We start from the raw sequence: 6000 nt of genomic DNA, 5'->3' as shown, positions 1-6000 counted from the left end.
ACCATGAGATCATGGTCAAAAGCAAGCTCATATTTATCACAATCCCAACACATTTAATACCATACCATAACTTCTGACCCGACGGTATCGGACTGTGCGGACACAAGAAAAATGAAAACGGATTTTTTTTACTTTGTACTTTTTCTTTCCATATCATCAGGTAATTCTTTTGTGACTTTTTTGTTGATTTAAATTTTAATGAATTCGTTTTAAATCTACCACTATATGAATTGCTGTATTAATAACCTGTAAATTTTTTATCAAGGAAATTAAGTGTGTTGGATTATACAAACATGTGCGAATCTAAAAAATGGCGGTATGGGATGTGTTTCAGGGATAATGTAGTTTTCAGGGGTGGGGAGGAGACTAAGGCCTTTTTTGAAAAACTTTAAATTACTATGTGAATTTAATTCCACGACAGATTCTCCTCCCATCTAGATCCGAACTTAACAAAAATCATTATGCGCATGTGCAAATGAAGTATAAATAGAAGTAATATAACTTCTCACGTTTTGTTAAATGTGCATCGAATTAAAATGAATTTTAAACGCGTAGAAGTTCAACAAAGTAAAAAAAAAATTCTACAGAAGGTTCAACACATTCATTAGTTATTGGTGATGAATTTCAAAGTCAAAGATAAATATTCTAGGTTCAAGATCGGTAGCGAAATCATTCTAACCCATCCATTTCGATCAAAGGAAGTTTTAGTTTGTAAGCAAATGTAACACATCATCATTTTATAAATACATGTACGTGTTTAAATATCTGTATGTCTGAAATAGTTCGAAAACTGCTGTATTGCTTATTCATATATACATATGAAATAAAATTAACCCCGTCTTACAGCGTCCATAAATTATACTCTACAATCGCCTCAACATTTAAATCAATGCTAAATAAGATTCGTTAAGCAATTTTATAGCATGTAAAATTTACCAAGTTTTGAAAACGTATGCGATATTTTTTACACACAATAACAAAACACTTTTAAGCAAATAATTATGTATTGGCCATTACAATTGATGATTATCATACTCTCAACCTCTCTTGATATAAATAAAAGTAACTATTCAACATCAATAATATGCAGATAATTCATTCATGCAAAAAATTGATTCAGTACTTGGACGAACACCCCTTTTAACTTAATTTTGTATTTTATCTTTACCGTTTAAGTATAAATTAAATAAGTGGAGGGACTTTTATTATATTTATAAATTATCATTTAAAGCTTGATATAAATTAAGTCGGTTTAAAAACAAATGGATTTCTTTTTCTATCTGGGGAGAACTTACTAGATGTAAACAATGAACGAAACCTCTCATGCGTGATAATTCATTAATTTGAACATTTTAACACACAGCTGTTACCAAGGATATGAAAAATACTTTTTTTTTCTTTCTTCAGAGCAGGCACTGTGTTTCATACTTGATGAAATTTTTCATGTACATGGATGTGGACATGATTCCGACTGTGTTTCTTGGTGCAAATCAGAACCAGCGCACTGTTACTTCTTCAGATGTGTTTGTTCCGGTAATATGCAATGTTTATCCTTTTCCTTGTAGTATTTATTTTCTTTAAATGTTTTTTTGTGGTATTTGACGAATTATTTCTTAATTTATTCAATTCCAAATAAAGATATTGTTCTTCAGGGGGCAGTAATAAATCGTTTGTACGATACTAACTAGATTTTTCAATACTGTAAAAAAAATATAAGGCATCTTAAGTTTAATTTGTTCCATTTCTTTACATGCATGCCTTTATTATTCTTTTTTTTCGAAGAGATTATGATATATAAAAGAAAGAGTATGTCCGACTCCATAATGATTTTTTTCAGTTTTGACGAAACAAGTTCCTTTACCCCTTCAATAATTTAAAATTTCCCTTCTGTATTATAAAACGTACCTTGCAAATTCAATAGCCACAACCTACGTTATGCTACGCCTAAGCAACATTCAATTAAGGATTGCTGTTTCCTATCTAAAACTATATATATCAAAATTTCTTACATGCAAACATTGGTAATAAATACCAAGATTAAAAACTTTACTTGGATCAGATGATAGGGGTGTGGTATCAAATCTGTATTAATAGGTCATTTGAATTTTACAGGATTTGACCATATGACCAACAAGCTGAATATTCCAACAAAGTTTTTAAACTTGATATTTTACAGAAATATATTCAATAAATTATTGAGGTAATGAAAAATAATTGAAAATACACAGCAATTTTATAGGCATGCATGGCTTTCTTAAAATTATTGTCTTATCTGAAAATCACGCCATGTATTTTGTATATTGTACTTATCAAATATATTTCACAAAATTCTTCCTCGAGTTCAATTAAAGCATTTACTCTTCTCTCTACCTCATAATTAATTTTAAACTTCGAAAACACTCACAGACCACCATGATAATTTCCATCACGATATAAAAACAACCACTCCTGTTCAAACAACCAAAGCACATTTCACTACTACGCCTTTTAAAACTACCCATAAAACTACCACTACCCAACAACCACTGGTGAAACTAGAATGCAGTAACCAGAAGATCAGCGTCATCGAGTCCATCGCAGAGAATCTACACGTAGAGGACAGCAGAGCGGCGCTGTGTCCCGGTACAACCAAACACCAGACGTCCGAGGCTTTCGTTATGAACAAGTGTAACTCAAAGTCAAGGAGCTCGTGGACACAAGGCCAAACTTCGGTATGTATCACAATGAAACAATAAAAAATATTATCAAATATATACCGGCATTAAGAAGAAGAAAACAAATGCTTTTCGATGAATACAACCATTCTTAAAGAAAAAAAGCTTGATTAATTTTGGTTTCTTTTTTTGTTTCAAACAGTTGAAAACCGTGTGTTCAACGCAACTAACTATTCCATCATACACTCCAATCTCAACTTTTTACAAAAGTGAAGAAAATGTAGCAGGATTTTTCATAGCATGCACAGACGCTGCTGATGGTATCAAGGTATGCCTCTCTTTCCTGATGATATACATATACGAAGAACTAATGTGGTTTATTCATGTCTTAGCTTGCAAGGTTGTGTTGAATATGGCAGCTTTGTCTTCTGAACTTTGCCAGAAATTCCTTTTTTAATCAGCTTTGTACCAGTCACTTTGATACTGCTTTTTCATTTAAAAATGAATATCCGAAAAAGGCCTTGGGCAATACTTTATATTCCTCTTATGTTTTTAACCTTGTCAAAATGTTGTCCAGTCTCTTTATTTTGATTTTTTTATGCATGTGTTCACCGAGTATAGGCCACTTCAAAACATTTCTTATTTTTCTATATGCGTAATTTTTATCCTAATCCGACAAAAGAGTGTTAAATAATTTAGGCTAATCAATGTTATTGATTGACATTGAAAAAATATAAATTAAATTTCTTGTAATCACCGTAAATCATTGTTTTTGACGACGCAAGGATTACTTTTCATATCTATATATTATTTATTCTTTTGTTTTGCTAACTTCGGTAATTTCGAATGTAATCACGTTCGCACAAAGACAGGTTATAAAGATAGTTGGTCCACGTTATGCCAGAACAGATTTTGCAAAACAACGTTTCATTTGTTTATAAGTATGCATCTGCAAATTGTTTCCTGGTTATCTAAGCATAATTTATATTTTTTTAAAAACGAGAAGATTTCTTCACTTTTCATAATTTTATAAAAGTACGTCCCGATATTGAAACCGGGTATTCCGAAAAAGAAACTCTGCTTGCCACTAAAACATGTGTTCGTGAGCAATATATATTTTCCCCGAAAATAAATATCAATATCTTTTAAATGAGACCGATTTTAGGATTATGAATAGGTGAAAGTTTATATCAGTTATAGAGTCGGTTTCTTTGATATATTAATATAATACATATTTTTGAATTACCCTCACAGCTTTGGTTTTATTGTAGGTAGCGGTCCAGAATTGCAGCGATCCACCGAAAGTAATGACAATAACCGAAACAACTTCTCCAAAGATGTCCGACTTCTTCATTATATACGAACGTTCATAACGTTTATTTAAGGAATAAGAAATCATTCGTTCAGCATTATGATGTGATCAAATACGACCGGAGGTGATTAAATCCAATATGATAGATTTGATCACGCTTAACGGTACGCGTTTGATCACTGGACATCATTCAAAGAATGACTCCTTATTTCTTTTATATATAATTTTCAGCAATTGTACGATTAAATATTAGTCATTAATGAAATATTTTATACTGTATATATTACAAAATCGATTCGTTGTGTTACATCAGATACAATGGAAAATGTAAATATTTATTCTTCAAATATAAAATATATATAAAAAGTATCATGTATTTTTGTGCATTTTTAAAAATATTTTTTAGTTATGTTTGATTGTTTATATTGCGCACAATAAATCACCGTAAATCGTTGTTTTCGATGACGTAAAGATTACTATTTATATCTATTATTTATACTTATGTTTTGCTAACTTCGCTAATTTCGAATGTAGTCACGTTCGCACAAAGACAGGTTATAAAGCTATTTGACAAAACTGTCCCAAAAATCGGAAAATACAGTCCCAAGTGATAAAATCAAATATATTATTTGCGTATGTTAATGTTTTTTTTAGATCGACCAACATGATTGTTTTCCCTTCTCCAAGCTTGCAATAGCATTCCATTTCGAATGAACCATCTGGGCCTTCGTAATATCCTATAAAATAACAACATTTTGTCATTAAACTTATCAAAGCATCCTTATGGGTTACTGTTTACAATTTTGATATTACGACGGATGTGAGATGATTTCCGTACACTGTAACTGGATTTTGAATTTTACCTGATCAGTAATTATTGTGAACTTAGTTTCAAACCTTTTTTCGTTTTCGTTTTTAACTATCCCGAAATAACAAGCATGAGAGTAAAGCAGTGGACACGCTTGGCTGATCTAAGTCAGCGGGAGTTTGTATCAAAATTTATACTTACAAGAACATTTGATACTTACCTAATGAGTGAGTTTATTTACCTAAAATGTTTTAAAGTATACACACAAATGAAGATTTGACAAAATTTAATGTTATTTCAATAGAATAGATCAACAACACCATATCGGCAGTCTCTGTCACGGCTTTATTTTAATCAAACAGTACATCATAAACTATTCAATTGTTTGCAAATATAGCATCGACTTTTGGGTAGATATGATGTTAGATCTTCAATGAACCAAACAATCAATCAATCAAGATGAATGAATCAATCAACCAATAATTCAAACGATATTTTATTCAATCAATCAATCAATATGCAAATCAATAAAGTATAATCAAAGTTTTGCTTTAACGAATGTCTCAATATGACAATCAATGTATCACTATAATTGATCACTCAATGTGTTCAATTATGACAATCCACCAACTGCAATATATCAATAGAATTATTCAATGACTCACTGTCAATCAATGTCTGAATCAAACAAAGTGTCAATTAAAGTTAACCCGATTATTGGCCACGGACCTGGAAGTAAACAGAATCAGGGGCAGGCTTAAGCAAAATTCGTTTGATTGATAACAGTTGCACGCCACGACTGTCGTTGTAAAGCCATGACGCTAATCTATGAACGTAATGAAAGTACGAAAAACGTCATGTATACCATAGGACGTAATTCTGCTATTTTGATGCTAATATATAACTTCCCAGCTCTGCTAGGTAAAGCATGCAAACTGCACTTTACCTATATACATGTAATATAAAACTGTACTCCTTGTATATTCATACGGTATGTATCACTAACTTTAAATTTGTTCCTTGAAACTATGACGGGCATTCAAACCAGTATCAGATACTTTGGACCACCCTGTGATACTTCTAGGATTACGAATCTGAAATACAGAAAAAAGACAGAAACACGTAAAAAAAAAAATATGGAATATATAACATTTCAAGATAGGGTGGGATCGGTAGGGGTTGAATTTTCTCCAGGTTGAAGCTGAGAAAGGGCGATACACTACTGC

At 31.5% G+C, this 6000-nt stretch overlaps 1 long non-coding RNA gene across 1 annotated transcript; it reads left to right on the top strand.

Annotated features, from left to right (window-relative positions):
• LOC105340632 (uncharacterized) lies at positions 1-4269 on the top strand. The gene is made up of 5 exons (XR_010710246.1): positions 1-160; positions 1408-1533; positions 2407-2711; positions 2857-2982; positions 3926-4269. It is a non-coding gene; the product is annotated as an uncharacterized lncRNA (long non-coding RNA).
• Positions 4270-6000: the final 1731 nt, after the last annotated feature.

Source organism: Magallana gigas, chromosome 2 (assembly GCF_963853765.1).
Source record: "Magallana gigas chromosome 2, xbMagGiga1.1, whole genome shotgun sequence".
Classification (NCBI taxonomy): Eukaryota; Metazoa; Mollusca; class Bivalvia; order Ostreida; family Ostreidae; genus Magallana; species Magallana gigas.
Note: the sequence above shows the minus strand (reverse complement) of the source record. Positions and strands in the feature narration are given on the sequence as shown.